This window comes from Globicephala melas, chromosome 8 (assembly GCF_963455315.2).
Source record: "Globicephala melas chromosome 8, mGloMel1.2, whole genome shotgun sequence".
Classification (NCBI taxonomy): Eukaryota; Metazoa; Chordata; class Mammalia; order Artiodactyla; family Delphinidae; genus Globicephala; species Globicephala melas.
The window spans coordinates 58408758-58431101 of NC_083321.1; the positions used below are offsets into that span (position 1 = coordinate 58408758).

The 22344-nt window shown below is 36.6% G+C and overlaps 1 long non-coding RNA gene across 1 annotated transcript in view; it reads right to left on the bottom strand.

Moving 5' to 3' along the window:
• Nucleotides 1-19975, bottom strand: part of LOC132597763 (uncharacterized) — a 2174902-nt gene extending 2154927 nt beyond the window's left edge. The window contains exon 1 of the long non-coding RNA XR_009565047.1: nucleotides 19746-19975. This is a non-coding gene — a long non-coding RNA (uncharacterized lncRNA). The remainder of the gene's footprint in view (nucleotides 1-19745) is intronic.
• Between the last annotated feature and the right edge of the window lie 2369 nt (nucleotides 19976-22344).

The following is a 22344-nucleotide window of genomic DNA, read 5'->3' on the forward strand; positions in this document are numbered from 1 at the left end:
AAGTTCTCAGAAGACTTCATAGCAATTGTGTTTTTCTCACAGTGTGACATTATTCTTGTATCTTCTTCCCATGATGTTTAGACTTGAAACATCTTAGAAATAAATAGGTACATAGTCTTTCTGAGTGAGTCCTAGAGCGCTGTTCAGAGGAAGTGTGTGGGTGTGTAATGAGACCAAGTTGCCAATAAAGATGCGCATATTCTATAGTCAAGTAGCTGTGTGGGCAGGCTACAGACATAAAACAGATGTCCTCGAGCTCTGGTGCACACAGGGCTGAGGAGTCCAGCTGAGATCCCATCCTTTGTAAGGAAGGTGATGGTTTTGTAATAAACCTGTGTGGAACTAAATAAATCAATCAATGCTACTTGCTCTGATTTACCATCCAATGTACTTTAAATTAACTAGAAAGGAAAAAAAGAGACAAAAAGGAAACAGTGAAAAGACATTAAGGAACATCTTACCTATACTGTGTTTTATGGAAAAGTTATAATATTCAATAAGGATATCAAGTTCTATCACAGTGTTCCACATTTTCCTTTGATCAAACATACTTTATATTTGTTAGATCATCTATTTAACAGTTAGGACAACCCAAACTCTGGATAGAAGAAGTGCAAGTATGTTTAAGTAACCTAGGATTATGACAAAATAGACTTAATTTTCTCAAAACCTGTGACACACTTTTGGTTAATTATCAAACTTAATTTAAAAATGCAATGATATTTTCTAAATCATAAAGCAAAACACTCATTAGCATTTTAGTGTTTTTATCCATCTTAAGGTGATACCATTATCTCTGTGGGATAAAGTTGAAAAATAAAATAGCTTAATCTTCCGCATTCTTTCTTTTGACTAATGTTAGGAGGACCCAAGATAAAAAGAGACAGATGCCCTTCTGCATTGAGGAGCTATCCTCGCTCTAAACTAGAAAAAAGGGGGAAAAAAAAAAGTATTATCCACACCCTTTTTTACAGATGAGAAAACTGAGATTCTAAGAGATTAAATAATTGTCCATAGCTTATGGCCAGATCAATTGGGAAACATCCATGCATTGGTCTAACTGCCTGCAAAAGTTGCAAACTTTCCATTATCCAGCTCAGCTTGTGCAAATGTTTCAAGAAGAGTTCTCCCTGACTTGACCAAATCCTGGATGCTTTATTTTTCTCTTTCTATCTAGGAAAATGCAGAACTATTTGTCTCCTCCCCATATAGATTTACATATTTAAGCAGAATCCCTGCATCTTTTTTGACTCACTTATAGTTTGTTTTCCCTTTTTGTGCCAGAGCAAGGGCTAGTTTACTGAAAGATAAATAGGAACACACTTGTCCTTGCATAGTTCTATGTCTGATTAAAAACATCTTATCTTTTGGCATGACACACTAATCATTTTTCAGTCCTCTGACTGATACTGATATTCACACAGTGTCTTGCTTGACTGAAGGTAGGAAGGCCCAGATAGAAAAAACATCTTTGAAAAAAACAACAAAAAATTAATTCCTAAACTGATTGTCTTTCTGCCAAGTAAAGCCCACCTGTGGACAATGATTTTGTACATTAACCAGACATCAGGGCTGTTGGAGAAAAATACATGCTATTGCGTTGAAAACTGAATATTCTTAGTGAAACTAATCAGTTTCAGCAGCTCATGACAATGACTTTAACAATAAGAGAGGAGCTCTGGTGAGGACAACGGATGATAAAAATCAATCTGAAAAGATGTTCAACATCACTAATTATTAGAGAAATGCAAATCAAAACTACAATCACCTCACACCGGTCAGAATGGGCATCATCAAAAAATCTGCAAACCATAAATGCTGGAGAGGGTGTGGACAAAAGGGAACCCTCTTACATTGCTGGTGGGAATGTAAATTGATATAGCCACTATGGAGAACAGTATGGAGGTTCCTTAAAAAACTAAAAATAGAACTACCATATGACCCAGCAATCCCACTACTGAGCATATAACTAGAGAAAACCATAATTCAAAAAGGTACATGCCCCTCAATGTCCATTGCAGCACTATTTACAATAGACAGGTCATGGAAGCAACTTAAATGTCCATCAACAAAGGAATGAATAAAGAAGATGTGGTACCTATATACAATGGAATATTGCTCAGCCATAAAAAGAAAGGAAATTGAGTTATTTGCAGAGATGTGGATGGACCTAGAGACTGTCATACAGAGTGAAGTAAGTCAGAAAGAGAAAAACAAATGTCATATATTAACGCATATATGTGGAATCTAGAAAAACGGTATAGATGAACCTATCTGCAAAGCAGAAACAGAGACACAGACATAGAGAACAAATGTATGGATACCAAGGAGGAAAGGGGGTGAGATGGATTGGGAGATTGGGATTGACATATATACACTACTATGTATATATAAAATAGATAACTAATGAAAACCAACTGTAGAGCACAGGGAACCCTACTCAGTGCTCTGTGGTGACCTAAATGGGAAGGAAATCCAAGGAAGAGGGGATATATGTACACATGTGGCTGATTCACTTTGCTGTACAGCAGAAACTAACACACCATTGTAAAGCAACTATACTCCAATCAAAAATTTAAAAAAATCAATCCGGAGGCATATCATTGGAATGCATTATTAAGCAACTAAACTAAAAAGAAAATTACCTAAGAAAACATTTGTAAAAATTAGCAATGAAAGAGTTGGTAAAGGCTTATTTAATTATAATATTTAAAAGTGAAGAAATGCACATTCTGTTCAAATGTAATTACAAAAAAGTAAATAGCTAATTGTTATTTATTTGAATGTGCATTTCCTATCTGATAAAAGTAATGTTCCACAGACTATCCTATCAGAAACATTGCTCTAATGGAAGAGAACACTGGACTAGGTACAGACATACCTTGTTTTATGGCGTTTAACTTTATTTTGCTTCACAGATACTGCGTTTCTTGCAAATTGGAGGTTTGTGGCAACTCTGCATTGACAAAACCTATTGGTGCCATTTTTTTCCAACAGCATTTGCTCACTTGAGTTTCTGTGTCACATTTTGCTAATTCTCTCAATATCTCAAACTTTTCCACTGTTCTTATATTTGTTATGGTGATCTGTGATCAGTGATCTTTGATGTTACTTTTGTAATTGTTTTTGGTAACCAGGAAGCACACCCATATAAAATGGCGAACCTAATCAATAATTATTGTGTGTATCCCAATTGCTCATCCCCTCATCTCTTTACCTCTCCTTGGGTCTCCCTATTCCCTGAGACATAACAATATTGAAATTAGCCCACTTAATAATACTACAATGGCCTCTAAGTGTTGAAGTAAAAGGAAGGGTCACATGTCTCTCACTTTAAATCAAAAGCTAAAAATGATTAAGCTTAGGGAAGAAGGCATGTCCAAAGCTGAGATAGGCTGATAGCTAGGCATCTTGTGCCAAGCAATTAGCCAAGTTGTTAATGCAAAGGAAAAGTTCTCAAAGGAAATGAAAAGTGCTACTCCAGTGAACACATGGATGATAAGAAAGCAAAACATCCGTATTGCTGACAAGGAGAAAGTTTTAGAGGTCTGGATAGAAGATTAAACAAGCCACAACATTCCCTTAAGCCAAAGTCTAATCCAGAGCAAGGTCCTAACTCTCTTCAATTCTGTGAAGCCTGAGAGAGGTGAGGAAGCTGAAGAAGAAAAGTTTGAAGCTAGCAGAGGTTGGTTCCTGAAATTTAATGAAAGAAGCTGTCTCTATACATAATATCGAAGTGCAAGGTGAAGCAACAAGTACTGATGTAGAAGCTGCAGCAAGTTATCCAGAAGATCTAGCTAAGATAATTAATGAAGGTGGCTCCACCAAACAACAGATTTGCAATGTAGACAAAACCACCTTATATTGAAAGAAGATGTCATCTAGGACTCTCATAGCTAGAGAGGAGAAGTCAATGCCTGGCTTCAAAGTCTCAAAGGACAGACTGACTCTCTTGTTAGGGGGTAATGCAGGTGGTGACTTTATGTTGAAGGCAGTGCTCATTTACCATTCTGAAAATCCTAGGGCCCTTAAGAATTACACTAAATCTACTCTGCCTGTATGCTATAAATGGAAAAGCAAAGCCTGGATGGCAGCACATATGTCTACAACATGATTAACTGAATATTTTAAGCCCACTATTGAGACTTATTGCTCAAAAAGAGAAGATTCCTTTCAAAATAGTAGTTTATTTACGATATACCTGGCCATCCAAGGGCTCCAATGGAAATGTACAATGAGATTAATGTTGTTTTCATGTCTGCTAACACAACATCCATTCTGCAGCCCATGGATCAAGGAGTAATTTCAACTTTCAAGACTTATTATTTAAGAAATACATTTTGCAAGGCTACAGCTACAAAACCACAGTGATCCTTCTAATGGAACTGGGGAAAGTAAGTTGAAAACCTTCTGGAAAGGCTTCACCATTCTCGATACCATGAAGAATGTTAGTGATTCAAGGGAAAAGGTTAAAACATCAACATCAATAGAAGTTTGGAAGAAGTTGATTCCAGCCCTCATGGATGACTTTGAGGGGTTCAAGACTTCAGTGGAGGAAGTAACTGCAGATGTGGCAGACATAGCAAGAGAACTAGAATTAGAAGTGGAGCCTGAAGCTATGACTGAGTTGCTGCAATCTCGCGATAAAACTTGAAAGGATAAGGAGTTGCCGAGAGATGAGCAAAGAAAGTGGTTTCTTGAGATGGAAGAATCGACTCCTGGTGAAGATGATGTGAAGACTGTTGAAACAACAACAAAGGATTTAGAACATTACAGAAACTTAGCTGACAAAGCAGTGACAGGGTTTGAGAGGATTGACGCCAATTTTGAAAGAAGTTCTACTGTGGGTAAAATGCTATCAAAGGGCATTGCATGCTACAGAGAAATCATTTGCAAACGGGAGAGTCAATCAATGTGCAAACTTCATTGTTGTCTTATTTTAAGAAATTGTCACAGTCACCCTGACCTTCAGCAACCACCACCCTGATCGGTCAACAGCCATCAACATCCAGGCAACACCCTCCACCAGCAAAAATATTAGGATGCTCTAAAGCCACAAATGATGGTTAATATTTTTAGCAATAAAGTATTTTTAATTAAGATATTTACTTTTTTTTAGACAAAATGCCATTGCACACTTAATAGACTACAGTATACATAAACATAACTTTTATATGCATTGGGAAACCAAAAAATCCATGTGACTCACGTTACTGCCACATTCCCTTTATTGTGGTGGTCTGGAAATAAACCCACGATATCTTTGAGGTATGCCTGTATTGTACCATAACAATATTTTGGGCTTCACTTGGTACTAACCTGCTGTGTAAATGTGTACTGCCACTACCTGGCCCTAGTAAGGGAGTTGACCTAGAGGAGTGGTTCTTAAAGTGTGGCTCCAGACCACTATCATTATCCTCATTTGAGAACTTGTTAAAAATGCAAATTACTGGACCCCACTTAAACCCACTGAATTAGGAAATTTGGGAGCAGGACTGGGCAATCTATACTTGAACAAGACCACTATGTGTATGTGATGCACACTAAAACTTGAGAACCATTGAACTAGATTCTCTGTAAAGTGTCCTTAACATGAATATTCTCTGGTTACACAAGTTATTTTCCAAAATAGCTTAATTCCTGGACCTCTAGCTTCAGGTACCTATGTAGCTCCAAAGACTTCAACCAGAACACTGACATGTGAGAAAGTATTAGGAGCCAAATATTAAGAAGTTGTATATATTAGAGGAGATATTAAGACTTTAGACTTACATTGCTTGGAAGGCATAAAAATGAGAGACCTAGTCTCACAAAAAATTCAAAGGTTAAAAATATAACATTATCAAAGTAATGGAATTAATCACAGACTTAAGATATTCGGATATTAGAGCTAGGAAGAATCTTATCAATTAATTTATTCCAACTGTTTCATTTTGTTGATAAGAAATCTGAAGCACAGATAAGAGAAATAAATGGTCTCAAGAGTCAGCTTGTGAGAAGGTAAAAACATTCTGAATCTTCATGTAGTAGGTGATATAAAAATATTTGTTGAACTGTATCAAATGCATTTATTAAATGGAGGTAAGGCAAACTAGTTTCTATATGTACATGACTCTGTGGTCTTCATTGAGCAATTTGGATATAGCTTTAAAACATTCATGGAAGAATCCATTTACTATGTCACTGCCTAGAGACATTTTTGGAACTTCTAGGATTAACTTTCAACTTAAAATTATCTGGAAATGAGTCATTGTTGATCTATTCCATCGTATCTTGATTTCTCATCATACCATGAAGCAGAAAGTTGGTCTCAAATCTTTATACACGGCTGAATCTTATGTAACCTTAGCTACAGCTGACAGCAGATCTGGCCTCATGCCTGAAAACAATACAAAATGAAACAACAAAAACATAGTTTTCCAATGATTACTATATATAGCTCAATTTAATTTCTCATAAAAATGTTACTGAAAGGGCTTCCCTGGTGGCACAGTGGTTGAGAATCTGCCTGCCAATGCAGGGGACATGGGTTCGAGCCCTGATCTGGGAGGATCCCACATGGCGCGGAGCAACTAGGCCCGTGAGCCCCAACTACTGAGCCTGCGTGTCTGGAGGCTGTGCTCCACAACAAAAGAGGCTGCAATAGCGAGAGGCCTGTGCACTGCGATGAAGAGTGGCCCCCGCTTGCTGCAACTAGAGAAAGCCCTCGCACAGACACGAAGACCCAACACAGACAAAAATAAATAAATAAATAAATAAAAATTTAAAAAAAAAATGTTACTGAAAGAGATGACACAGTTAATCTGTATCTATTTGGTATGGTGGTGAAATATGATTTAAAAATAAATTGTATTTTTAAATGTTTAGTCATTGAGGTGAACAGCATGCTTAGATGCTATATGATTTAATAAGGCCAAATAGCTTTTTCTAATGTCGGTTTTTAAAAAAATCATTCAATATACATTTTTCACTTAGGATGAGCCTGGTCAAGGTGCCACACCTTGAGAATATGAAGATGAGTAAGACAATATCTATGTCTCAAGGAGTTCATAGTCCAAGACATCAGGAAAAAATAGTCTTATCATTGAAATAAAACTACTTTTTTAAACCTAAGTATATACAGAATTCATCAATTCATTTTAGTGACCAAGTCTATGATAATTTAATTCAGAATTTCTAAGGTAACATAAATTATGAATAGTTGTAGCATCACTGGATATTTAAGCAAATCATAATTAGGATCCAGGACCAATTAATGTTTGGATATTTCTGATATTTCAGGTAGACAATTAATTATATTAATGTACTATTTCATTTCTTTTTTACAGCAAACTTATGACATAAATATTATCTGTATTTTGAAGGTAAGGAAATGGTAAACCAGGAACTTTTACTAACTTTTTAAAGCCACACATCTAGTCAATGAGGGATCCAGGATTCTCAGCCAGGTCAAATTCTGAGTGAAAAGTTTTTTTCTACTCAGTGAGACTATTTTGTTTTTTAGGGCAAAAGAGATAAATAGATGAATGGTGAGGAAAGGAAAATGAGAGAGAATGTGGAGATGAAATCCTTCATATATAGGGGAAAGCAAGTTATTTAGTCAATTTGATAACCCAGTAAATATGTGACATCACCAAATTAAATAAAGTAGATGTCACCAAATTTCCAAGGAACAGGAATTTTAGCCAATCTAGGAAGTAAAAAATGGACTATTTTTTATTCTCTTCTATTACTTTTGCAGCCTCATTCTAGCCATCTAGAATACATTATATTTTTATATTACTTTAATTTTAATAATTGTTTAAAAAATTATGCCGCAGAGAACAGGATAGCCATGGGAAGTAGTGAGCCCCACTATCCACAGAACCAATTTTCAGACTCTGAATAAAGTTGGAATGTTATTAGTTATATAATAATAATAGTTGGAATTACTATTTAAAAAGGGTAGCATAATTTATCACTTGCACACACTGGCACTGAGTAACCATAATGATGAATTTTGTAACACCTCCTTGGAGGAGTCTTACTCTTTGTCAGTTCGAAATTATTCTTCCTTTAAAGTCCCTTTCCCTATAGAGAATCCCTAGGAGCATACATAGAGAATCACAACTGTACCCATACAAAGAATAATAACATTTTATTCTTTCCAGTAAGATGAAATCCAATTATTTTTAATTGCAGGAAGATGATACATTTTGGATACATCTCTGCCATCCTTGCAATTAATGTTGCCACAGTCCATTATTGCTTTGAGATACCTTTGAGCACTATGTCCCTCTCTGGCTTAAAAATTCACTAAACCGCTTTTATTATGGGATAGAATTTCTCTGCATTTTGGCACTTGCCCACCTCTTGCAATACCATACCCTTGCTCATATTCATCTTTGTCGTGTATTTATCCTCTACCTATTCTCAAAAACAAAACAAGACCAAAAAAACAAACAAAACAAAACAAAAAAACCTATTTGTTCACATATCTCCATAAATGTTGCATTGGTCCTAGGGCCTGGAACACTCTTCACACACACTTTTGACCTTGTGAATTTCTCCATCAAAACCAAGGTCAATAGTTGCAACTTTTGTGCAACCTTCTTCCAGCAGAACAGATACTTACTGCCATAGTATCTTAGTTAGTTCTAAGACCCGCCACATTTTTTCCAAGTATTTTGTCACTTGTTCAAGCTCCTGAGTTTAGGGACCATGCTGTAGTCTTCTCTATAGCCCTAGCATCCCTTGCAGAATTGGAAAACACACGTCTATGTCATGTGCTCTACAGAATAAAGAATTATATAAAACACAATGGGAAATAAGAAAACACAAAACTCTGGAAGTTATGAGATGTTTTTTAAATTATTGAGATGAAAACAGAAGAAAATTATCCTAACACTTAGAAAGTACTTACTATGTGTCAAGCACCACTCTAAGTGCTTTATATACCCATGTGGACCCATTTAATCTGGAAGACACTATTGTCCCATTTTTACAAATCAGGAAACTGACCCACACACAGAGGTCAGGTAACTTAAAGATCACCCAGTTGGAACATAGAAACATGATATGAACCACATTTTTGAAATCAAACACCACACTCCACTACCTCTCATGGGCCCTAGGAAAAAAGGTCTAGGGGTAGTTTAGAAGTATGCATTCACTTAGCTGCACTTGCTATAGTATAAGCTAAAAAATTGTGTGCTGGGGACAGATCAAAGGATAAAGGAAAATCTAGATTCTGGCTAAATATCTCACCAATTATCAATGAAGCTGAGGTTTCCTGGTTAGAATTTCTGTGACCTTTTCATAACTTCCCAGGGTCTCAATTTCCTCACCTCTGAAAGGGAAATAATCATAGACCTCATCTCCTGGGATTGGTTTGAAGATGAAAATAGACAACACTCATGAAATGTTAAACACAGAACCCACCATAAAAAGGTAAAGTTGAAACCAAACAACCAAAAACACTGGCCCTCCCTCTGTTGATTTCTGCCTGCACTGACACATTTGACTGGTCAGGAGTTCACATGGCAAACCATGGTGACAGAGGAGAGATGCAGTGAACTGGAAAGAAAATGGAAGGTGAGGCATTGTGCTTTTTATTCTTACAGGAATTTTTTAAAGAAAAAGTAACTTGAGTATCAAGATTGTGTGAGGCAGTCCTACGTGTTCCTTGTAGACTCTCTACATTACCTCTCTCGAGGCTGTCTTTCAGATGTCATATTAGCTCAGTGCTTCACATCTTGTGACTCAGGATGTGTGTGAGCACTTTATTCTGACCATCTGTAATACATCTGAATTCTGACCCTGATCTCAACTTCTTCTGTGCCTGCAGGGAAAACAATTCAGGTACTGAGTTCTGAATCACAATCTTAGTTTCATTCTCTAAACTTCGGGTTTGCTTTTTTTTTTTTTTAAACTCTCACTATTTTATTTAATGTTTTTTTCTCTACAAAAGCTTAGCCAAGCAAGAGCTTTAAATTACGCACAACCTAGAGACATGAAAATGAAAGCAAGCGAAAGACATTTCCCTGACACACTCACCCTCTGCTCCTATGAAATAGGCCTTATGTGGGAATCATGCAGAACCGTTTGTGCCTTTTCTCTTTGCCTTCCCTAAATAAAGGCTCCTAATTATGATTCTCTTATAAGATTAGGGGAAACAAATATGTCGGTGGCCACCAAAGTCAGGGTATCAGTGGCCTTTCAACGTTCCCTGAAGAGTGTATTTAATATTAGCCAAATTTACCATACCCTTCCCACAGTTTATGAAAACATGTTAAGCTGATGGTTTTACTATGTTGCTTTGAGTTGTATTTTCCGAGAAGGAAATCCTGATACTAGGAGACAGATTTAGAGAAAACTGTTTTTACACAGGCAAAATAATATTCAAGCTCTTAGTCTATGTAACAGTTACTCATACTCCCTTGATACGTCCCTACCACATTCTCAGTCTTCCCTCCCTACAGCAAACTGAAAGTACAACTGAAAACAAATCAAATATTTATCAACCTAAAGAAGATTTCCTCACCTGTCCCCAAGGAATAGCCACAGGGAGAAATGAAATAATATAATTTTTAGAAACTACTCAATCTACTGGTATTGACCATAAAATTCACCTGCTGTATGTAATTTTTATATTTCTGGAATCCTGTCATTCATAACGTGTTCCTTGGCTGCTTTTTTTTAAACAAATCCAAATACCAGCTACCTCTCACTCAGATGATTTTACTTAAAAAAAAAAACTCACAAAAATGTTAACTTTTTCCTATTGGCAATATATTGTGATTTTTGTTTTTTTGTCAACGATTATGATTTCACCTTTTAACACTTGTTTTTCTGACTAATTCTGATTATGTCTCAAGATGTCTTTGTAAATGCACTCCCGAATGCAAAATGTCAGAGGCAAATAGGAGTTAAGTTTTGAACTTACGCTCTAAGAATGTTATAATGTTCCCAAATTTGCATAAAATAATATTACATTCATCAAACATAGTATTCATATCAAGGCTTCCTAAAGCTATTTATTCCTTGGTCTTGACTTACTGTCAGAGCAAATGCTTGAAGAACTTATGATAGATGGCATAAGTCCAGGTTTTTAGTACTCATGCAGATCTAGGGATTAAAAAAACATTTAAATAGATAAAATTACCTACGTAAATTTTTTCATCAAGGCTAAAATCTAGACTGCACTGAAATCTCTAAAAAGCTAAAAATAATTTTTTAAAAGCTACTTTAGGCATGTTTATAATATAAACAAGTATATGGAAGGATGAGTTAACTTCCTTTGGCCAATGATGTAATTTTCAATAAAAACTGATAGAAACCAAATTACCCAACACATTTTTGATTTCAAGGAAAAAGAAAGTATCCATTCATACCATAAACAGTAACACAATTGTAGTGCAGCCTGGATATAAACCAGCGGTCCCCAACCTTTTTGGCACCAGGGAATGGTTTCGTGGAAGACAATTTTTCCACAGACAGTGGGTGGGGGATGGTTCAGTGGGTAATGCGGGCAATGGTTCGGGAGGTGATGCCAGTGACTGGGAGCGATGGGGAGCGGCAGATGAAGCTTTGCTTGCTCGTCCACTGCTTACCTCGTTCTGTGTGGCCTGGTTCCTAACAGGCCGTGGACCCCTACTGGTCTGTGGCCCGGGGGTTGGGGACCCCTGATAAACACCAATAAGATGTAGAGATGTAGTTACAGAACACATATTAAGCATGGTGCTCATCAGATGTGACAATAAAACCCTCTTGGTAATTATTCAAAAATCTCAGAGAACAAGAGAGTTTCCTGAAGACTGATGATGAGGAGAAGTGAATTTGTAAGTTTACCACCAACCCTACAACAAAATTCTATAATGGATTATTATGCAGAGTTTGTAAAGATTCCAAAAAAGAGGTAGTGAGCATTAGAAGCCTACATGGGTTTATAAGAAATTGTGTGAACAAAACTTTTTTTTCAGATCACCTTACCTAGGAGTTATTTTAAGAGATAATAATTTCAGTAATGATTTGACAAAGTCTCAATTGACACAGATCCTTACTAACAGAATGAATGCATGCAGAATAGAGGATGCATTGTTAGATAGCTTTGTAGTTTAAGCACTGACAACAATTAACATGAATTATTGCTTCACTGCCAAACTAGAGGGAGACTCCCAGCAGGCTGTTGAATTCCACCCTGTTCAACATCATAGATAAAAATGCAGATGACATAGAAGACTCACTTATTAAGTTCACTGCTGACACAGGGCAGAGTGGCTAAGCTAATTAGTTTGGATCACTGATTCAAGGTTTAAAAAGATATCATCAGGAAAGATCTAATAAGGTATAATTTAGTTAATTTTTTTAAAGTGCCTACTATGTGCAAGGCACAGTGGAACACACAAAAGCCTCTCTCAATGTTTGCCAATCTTTCATGATTGTGATTATACAAATTATTAGATAAAAATACTAATTCTCGTACACCATTCTGAAACCCTAAATGAGAAAAATTTCCATGGGCAGTTACTGGAAAGCTACTATTTTTTAAAAGCATGTCAGGTAATTTTTATCATTGTAAAGATTTTTGGTAACACTGATCTATGTGAAACAGCTGTTAACCTCAAGAAATTTGCAGAAGGGAAGAGACATAACCTATAGAACACTTGTGAAAGTTTTGTATGCATTAAATGGCTGTACACAGGAGAAAGTTATTCTTATTCTTCTCTAAATTATAAGGCAGAAAATATAGAAAGGACTCTAAATGTTGAAAAGTGATTTTTCTCAGGGATGTTAACAAAGGCAAAATTGCAATTGTTACTTAAATCTTTGTGGTTTGTTTGTTTGTTTGTTTTACCTCCATATCTATTTTAAAGGTAAATGAGAGTGGTTGATGTACCACTTTAGGTGTTTTAATCTTTAGGTTCTTTTAATCTTCATCTCAGTAGTTTTTCTTTTTTTACCTAAATCTGTGATTGAAGGATACACTCATCTGTTGAACAAAAACCAAAAGAAAGGGTAGTCCAGAAGATCTGAGACACGTCGGTCGCACCTTTACTACAAATGTGAAATCTGTGGTGAGCATAAGAAAACCTGGATAAGGAGCCCAGGTGGTCAATGAGATCAGATAGAATGATGTGAAATTCTCATCCCTGTGCACAAGATAACTCTCTTCTGGAGTCTTAAAATGGAGACACACCCAAACTTGTGGGTCTGTAAACTGGTATGGCATTTCCTGTTCTCCTTGCTGATTAACTTTATTTCTCAAGACCTGAGCTAAAGGCTTGGTACTTCCTTAGGTACCCTATATTGTCCATGAATCAAGGACGATATCAGTTTACCATTTAGCAGGCGTGACTGAGCCTGCTAAGAGAGCTGTTAACACAAAATCCCCTACCCCTGGAGTCAAGACTGTTATTTGGATTCACCAAGCAACTATTTTCTACCCAATCCCTGTAAAGCAAAAGCCCAAGAATGTGAAGTAGCATTGGGCATATTATTTTCAATTTTATATTGGAAATATTGCTTTTACATTGTTGATACATTCAAAGAGAATAATAAGGGATGCAGAAAACAGTGATAATAGTGGAGGACCAAATTTTTAAAAGTAGTCATTTTGAGGAACAAAATGGATTGGAAATTTTTCGGCCTAAAATTAAGGAAGACCATGAGTTTAGGATATAGTCACTGTTGCTGGGTATTTGAAAAGAAAATAGGAAAAATGATCTGACAGTCTTTTTAGCCACAGTTATAAGACAGTTGAGTTGTCCTAAATGACAGATTTTATTTAGAATTATTAAGCACTTTCTTATTACTTGAGTTCTCAGTATGACAATTTACAGTCACTTTAAGAATGCTGCATACGCATTTAAGAATGCATTTTGGATCACTGAATAGATAGAAGAGTGGGATGGTTTTCTAAATTATTGTTACTAATTAAATAATAATAATACTAGTAAATATTATTATAAAAGCAAATACATAAACCTATTCATAAATAAACATTACCTTGGAAAACCAGCCTAGAGAAGAAGAGAGTTTACATTGCCACACCTGCTCATTCACAGCTTCAACTGACACAGTATGAATATAATAAGTTTCCTTTAAAGTCAGGAGTAAACAGAACAATATGTTCTCTGAAAAGTGTGCAGGCCGCCTGCCCCTGAGGGCATATACTGGAAGGCAGCAGCACTGAGATGTCCTCAGTCTCTGAAGCAAGTGAGGAAGGTCCAAAAATAGCTTACTGCTAAAACAGGTTGATTTTTTTAACCTGGTGTGATTTATGCAGAGAATCTGTAAAATATTCCAGTTCATCAAAAGTCTAATTTGCATACATTTAAAGGACATTGTGGAAAATAATTAACCAAATGCATCACAATGCAGAGAGTGAATGTTGACTGAGGATTTTTAGATCTTTAAATGGAAAACTAGGAGGTTAAATAAGTATATTGGATTGGTAGGAGAAAATAGAAAAAAGGAAAGAAGAAAGGAGGGAGGGATGGGAGAAAAATGGGAGGGAGGGAGAGAGACAGAGAGAGAGAGTGAGTGTTGGGATGGGGGGTGAGGGGAGTTGTTTTCATTGCAATGCTTCATATCCTAAAGTCATGTGAAATAAAGGGTTCTTTATTCCTTTTTTCCCTATGTTTTATGCGTGAATACTCGTGTTGCTTACTATCCATCATCTTGAAATATATTAAAATGATTACAGTACTGTCTGCATGTAGTAACCCACATCACCGAGTTCTAGTTTAGAGACAAGGAGAGGAATGTTGGGTTGAGAAAAATCACACAAAATCCAATCAAGATTGCACTTCCCACAACTGATGCACACGGGAAAAGCCTCAAATGAAAAGTCATAGATAAATCACAAACTTTTAAGTAATTTTCAGGAACACCTAACTTAGTGGAAATTTTCTAAAGGCTGGAATATTCAAGGTTATTACCTGTTATATTGAAACTATTTTAATGTGCTCTTTATATTTCCTCACAATGACTTAGGAGTTGGCCCCTGATGAATAGAACAATTTTATTCTACCTCATTCTACTTTAAGAACAATAAATGGAATAAGATAAATGAATTTAAGTCTCAAACAAGTGGAGCATTACATAACTTCTTGAAATTAAATCAGGAATCATTCATTTATGTTTGTATTCTTATTTCAAGCTATAGGTAACTTCCTTGGAAGGAAAACTTTCACAACGATGTCTTTCTGCTATTTGTGTTAAAAGAATGCACACAGAGACTTATTAGTTTATTTTGGCTGAGTGCCCCAATAAGTGAGTGAGTCGAAGAACAGCATGGATAAGACGGGGGCTGCCTAGGAGACTGGATTTAAGACCTAGAAAGCAAATTGACACCCTTGATCGCAGCCAGGATGTTCTCTAAATAGCGCCATTGCTAAATTGTGATTGAAAGATTTAGCCCAATTACCTGCCATTGGACTTCTCAAATTTGTTTTTCTTTTTGCTCAGAGTAAAATGCAATTAGAACAAATTCTGGTTTAACAAGATCTCCCCCACCTACTCCCAATTCTTCTAAAATGAAAATAATCACCTAGAATAATCATGTTATTTATTTGCACAGTACCTTCACACTTCTGTATGTATTTGGAGAATTCCATTTCACAAAGGCATACCCTCAGTCACAACCTTTCCAAAGAGTTGTTTCCATCCAACATATAAGCCTCCTATACTAATGCAAGTCCTGATCTGAAGTACAGAGAGAGCTAATCTGAAAAGGAATAAGGAAATAAGGCATGGGCTGTTGTAGACTTGACAACTGATTAGCTAAGTCAGTCTTAAAAAGTAGAAAATGAAGCCTAATAACCCTATTTTGATATAAAACAAAGGCATACATTGATGTGTGTATGTATACATTTTTCCCTTATCCTCTTCATATATTTATTTTCAAAGATATAAGAATATTTTCTCAAGCATAAACATGTAGATATATTAACCTATTTTTATATACAAGCTATTCAAAATGCAGTGTAAATACCCTGGGGAAACATGTCATTTTACTTCTTTCTTTATAAAGTATTTCCTTTATTGAAGTATCTTGATACTTTAATATGTATAACGTATGTATAAAATATGTATTAGTAAAGACATGAAAAACAACAAACATATTTTTTAAATATATGCATACAAGAAGTAAAATTTGAGGTAAAAGAGATAGGTCATATCAGGTTATGAAGCATAAAGTGAAGAAATTTGTATTGTAACCAAGCAATTGATTTGAAAGCAGAAAATACCATTAAAGGAAGTTTTCACAAAACCAACACACTTTTGCAATATAACAGAATTAGCCATGCCCGGTCCATCAACTTGGAAGGCTCCGCTAAGAATATCAAAATTACTTTTCGTCACCACTAGGTGGCTCACTCTCTATATTTATGCCTGAGTAGAGATGTCTCCGTGGTCCCAGAGATTGGAGGCAATGAGATTCTCACCAGAGAGAACAGAAAGGAGAAAAAAGGATCCCTTCAAAGCAAAATTAAAGTCTTGACAAGGTAATTTCTGTGCTAGTCCCCATCAACTCTCATGAGAATTGTCTTTACAGAGACAGGGTAATTAGAAGAGTTGTCCTTAGACTAGAGACATTTAGAAAGCCAGATGGAAACTTAATAACTATTCTACATCCATGTCCAAACATCCTCATATACTTTTCAAATACACTCATAATATGAGAAAGATACCCAGTGTGAAAAAGGAGTGAGAGAGAGAAAGGAAAGTACCACTTTAAAATTAAAAAAACAATCACAGTATTTTTGATTGTATTTGGAATTTGAGCAGAAGAAAAGTTAAGAATTAGGGAAATAAAAATAAGCCAACAAAGATGGGAAATTTAAAATGGAGAGGAAATTCACTTTCCTAGGTTTGCAAGATGGCTCTTTGCAATCAATTTCTCCACCAAACTGCATTTTAGCAGAGAGAATATAATAGGACAGTAGCCACAGAAGCTTGTAACACCATCCAATGTATTGCTATAAAAAGCTTTACCATCTGGATCCTAATTCTCTTCAATATTGAAACTGTAGAGCATTTTCTTCTCTTCATTCTAATTTACAGCTATCACTCAGTGCAGCCCTGAAGGGTGCATACAATATGCCATTGTTAGAGCTAGTGTATAATCCAAGGCAATTTGGGGAAAATCAACTTGTGAGTATAACTACATGGCTTTCTCTCTATTCAGCACCTGTTTGCATTTCATGAAAGCTTATGTTTTGCTTGTATTTTTTTCCTTCTCTTCCTTTTACCTTGGTCAGCATAGGTCTGCAAAGTCATCATGCATGTTTGGAAATGCCTGTGAACGGCACTACCAACCTTACCCCACTGACTGCTGAGAATTGAAATGTATGGGATATGACAGTACTGAACATTAACCCACTTCTTTGAATTAATCTATACTGTTCATCTGGGCTTTACTTTTAAAAATTCCCCAAGACACTAATTCACCAAGCTATCCAGGAAAGACTGTCAGATATAGAGGAGGAAAAAAAAGTGTTTTAAAATTAAGAAGGCTGGTGACCAGGAGCCAACAGTGACGGAGGATCATCACCTCTGGCTTCAAATAAAGTGAAATTGATTCCCTCTCAGCAAAGACAGCTCTGAATGGTGATCCATAATGGGCAAGCAACTGGCTAACCCTTTACCTGCTTCACAAATCTACATGAGAAAGAAGGTGGCCTGAGGGAAACCAAGAATGAAAAAAGTAGCTCAACAACTGAATTAAATTACCTTTCACCTCCTCAGAAGGCCTGGTTAAGATCACATCTTTGGATCTCTCACGTTGCTTGCTGAATTGGGCATCATTGGCAAAAGAAAAACAAAAAGAGAGTGTTCTCTCCCCCACTCCAAGATTCCATTCCAAGTACACACCACCCACCTGACATGAAAAAAGAAAAAAAGAATTATGTGCCCTTAGCCCCCTTGCTGCTTCTGATCTCCTGACTTTACTAGGAGTAATATCAATACCTTGGGTTGAGCCATCAGCTGCCACAAGCAACATGGAAAAAGTAATATGAGCAGGTTTATCCCAAGTTTGAATATGAATCCAAGTGTGAAGTAGCAAAAAGTAAAATTGTGCTTTCTTGGTGTGTTTGTTGCTAGATAGCAGACATAGAATCTATTTTGCCAAATAACTTTAAGAGTAGCCAGTGTAAAAACCATAGATATGGGAGCCAAAAGCAATGACAGAAAATATATGTTAAATATTTGTCAAGGACTGAAAATCTCTATTGAGAACTTCAGAGGGATCAGCTGCATTACACATTAATGACAAGTGAAGGAGGCCACTCTTCTTTCTTTCCTCTACCTTCCAAAGAGGCAGCAGATAGCCTCACACACGTTATTTTGGGGTGTGTGTGTGTGTTTTGTCTGGTTGGTTTTTGTGTGTGTGTGATTTTCTTTTTTTCTCAAAGGGTCCTTATTGTTATCAGAGGAGACAGTATCTGGCTGTCCAAGCTTGAAAATTCCTGAGCCCGTGGATTATCTTTACTTTCAAGCATAACTCCTATATCTGCCTAAAATCGTGCCATGCTCCCACATAAGAAGCGAGGTCATCCACATCAAGACAGACATGACATCAAGACATGCGGTAGCTTAGAGGCACTTCCCAGAAGGGTAATGAAAAAAAGACACTAACTTTTACAAGTGCAGCAGAATGCAAAGCTGGCCTGTAAAAACAGTCACAAAAACCCACATCCTCTGATTAATTTGCTGCTTATACACAAACTCCTTTAAAAGCTCACTTTTGAACTCAATGAAAACTCAGAGGTACTGTGAGCCTGACATATAGGATGCCTGTCTCCTAAAAAACATTTTCCTTATGATTATTTCAATTCAGATGCCCAAATGATAGCTATTATTCTCTCAAAACTTCCTGTGGGATGATATGCATGGAACAGTTACAATAAAGATTAAGGGATGGAGATGATAAAATGTTGAAAATTTTCTCTATTAAATTTTTTTATTTAGAATTTTGGCTAACAAAACAAGTCAAGAAATGTTAGGGGCAATAACATGCAGATTAACATCACTAAGGTAAGGATACTCAAATCAAGAAACCATACTTTTGTTTGGAGTTTTATGATGATAGATCCGTTAGCTAAGAATGCGATCCTAGAACCTAGCTCATTTTAGAAGAAATCCCCTCCAGCGAATTCTTTACCTTGTCAAATAATTAATTTACCCACCTTATCACAACAGACAGACTTATCTCAATGCAAAACTTCCCTACTTCAAAGCCACATTATACTGATATGTATAAGAGCTCAGAAAGATGAAAAGATATTTGCTTCCTGGCTTTCTCTCACAAATACAGCAATTTGCATGAATATCAAACTTCTGTGATTCAGCAACTTTCACTCCTGTCTACATCATTGAATGTTAAATGCTGAGGAAGAGTTTGAATCACTTGTCTTTTATTTTTGAAGACAGGTATGTTTTTCACCGCTGGAGAAGAAAATATTTAAAGGTCTTTAAATTACACACCCAGAGTTGCATAACAATTGTCAACCAACTCAAAAGCTGAGAAATGCACACGTGCTCAATGTAGAAGCCGAGTTCCATATTTGCAAAAGATTTGTGAAGGTGGGGAGAGAGTAGAGTTACCAACTGCATCTAAACTTTAATCAGAAAAATCATTCCTTAACTATCAAGACCTTATTGTGCTGCTTCCCATAGTGAAAAAGTCTTTGTTAAAGTAAATGCTGTGATTGAGAAGGTTTTCCCTTACCTAAAAACAAGAAATTGCAAGCGCCTACCTGAAAGCGGACGGTGAGGTCACAGGCACCACGTTAGGAGAAAGCGACTAGGAAGCGCTCTCAGCACGGAGGAGCATCTTCCTCGGGCTGCCTGGCTTTTGAAAGAGGATGCCCTCTTGCCAGGGGCTGGGGAAGCAGCGGGGAAGAAGTAGCTGTCTGCGTCTGCCACTAGCTGTGACAGCAGCGTGTCACTGGCTCCCTCAGAAACTGGGCTCCAGCGCTCCTCCAACAAATCAGCCAGTGGCCGCTGGTCGCTCAGCCTAGGATTCTGGGACTGCAGTTACTAACGCCGCCGCCTCACTTGAGGGGAAAGCGCTGCGCTCTGTGTGTGTGTGTTTGTGTGTGTGTGCGCGCGCGCGTGCGCGCGTATACGTGTGTGTGTGTGTGTGTGTGTGTGTGCACTAACTGCCAGCTTCAGCCTGAGCTGATGTGTTCTGCATACTTAAAATGCTCGTGCAGGAAGCAGGCTCCTCTATCGGGACCCCATCCTCCCCGCTGAAGAATCAGTCCACTGACCTTGCTGCTGGGGATGCTGGCTGAACAACTCACTCTAGTATTAACAATCAATCTAATAAAGGAGATGGGATCAAGCCTGAGATAGAGACAAGTGCTTTCCTCATAAGCAATGAAATTAATAAACAACAACAAAAATAGATATCTCTACTCAACATTTTATATTTATAATTGATTTTTTTTCCCTTTAAGCTCCCATGTCTTGAGCATAAAGTCTAACGGATGAGTCCCTAAGTTAAAAAACTTTTTTTAAAAAAAGCAAAAACAAAACAAACAAACAAAAAACTTTCCATGTTATTTTCCTAAGCAGGGTAGGCTCTTACCTAGAAGGCAATTCAGAACATTTATCCCGTAGAAATCTATCAGATGCAGACTTGGATTTATAACAATCAAATTATGATGGTTTAAACTAATGAAGTACTTTCAAAATCAGGGCTTCCATGTCACAAGTGTAAATGTTTGGGACTAGAGGCAGAATCCAACTCAGGTTTTTCTTAATCATTAATCCAATGCCAAGTATGAGGAAAGCCCTGTGCTGTGAGTGAATTATTGAAGTGCACATGAAAATGCTTTGTAAGCTATAAAGGGTTAACCATAAATTACGGATTTTAAAAAAATTGCCAAAAAATTGTGCAAGGCTCTATGAGACACAAAGAAGCCTTTTCAGGGTCTGTACCCTAAATGATATTAGCAAGTTGCACTGCTGAACTTGGAGCTATTCCCTTTTATTTCAGATTCTAGAACCAACACATCTGTAAAGCCAGAACAGAAGTTGTCCTTGAACATATATTGCTTACCATGTCCTATATCTGCCAAAAGGAATTAAAGGCTGGAATTATCTTCCTTCAAATCAGGGTTTGCCACTAGCAATATTAGACCAAACTCAAATCAAGAAATGTCACACAGTAGAAAAGAGCAGAATGAGAATCAAGGTACTAGGCGTCAGTCTGATCTGCATGAAGTCTCTTGATCCCTAAGCTTTGGTCTCTAACAATGATAATGGTAGTAACCATCACTACCACCACCACCACAGCAAGCACACAATGAAAGCTAGTATTTATTGAGTGCTTACTACTTACCAGGCACTTTCTAAGCATCTTCTGCATTTATTAATATTTTTAACCTTCACAACAACGTCATGAGGTGGATAATAATATTATCCCCATTTTTCAGATTAGGACAGCAACATAGAGAACAGGAAAGTCAATGGCTAACAACTTTTTCAGGGCTCAGTTTTATTAATTTATGCAACTATGGAAAGTATTTAATTGAAAAAAAACTTTTTAAAATTTGGGAATAACTTCAAACATGCAGGAAAGTCACAAGAAAAAGAATAATACAAAATACCTGTATGTCCTCTGCTTAGATTTATTTATCATTAACATTTAGTCTATCTGCTTTATAATTTGTTCTACAGACAGAAAGAGAGAGAGAGAGAGACAGAGAAAGAGAGACAGGAGCCATTTGAGGATAATATAGATATATCATGTCCCTTTAGTGGTTATTTCACTATACATTTTATGAGTAGTGATATTTCTCTATATAATCAAGTACTTTTATCAACCTCAGTAAATTTAACACTAATATAGGCTTAATCTAATATATTATTCATTTTCCAATTTGCCACTTGAACTAAGCATGTTCTTTATAGCATTTCTCCCTCTAGGAGAGTATCCAACCTAGGGTCAGCTGTTGCATTTGACTGTCATATCTTTTTGGTTTCCTTTAATCTGGAAATTCCATAGCTGTTCTTTGGCTTTTATGACATTTTTGAAGAATTCACTTCTTTTTTCTTAATAAACCAATTTCCAACTTTGGAAAAATTTCCCATTTTGCATTTGCCTTATGTTTCCTAATGATTAGGTTCATGTTATATCTTATTGGATTGACCTTTTATGTAATGCCCTTTTTGTCTTTTATTACAGTCTTAATTTTAAAGTCTGCTTTCTGATATAGGTATAGCTACCCCAGCTTTCTTCTGGTTTCTTTTTGCATGCACTACCTTTTTCCATCCCTTCACTTTCAGTCTGTGTGTATCCTTATAACTGAAGTCTCCTATAGGCAGCATACAGATGGGTTTTGCTTT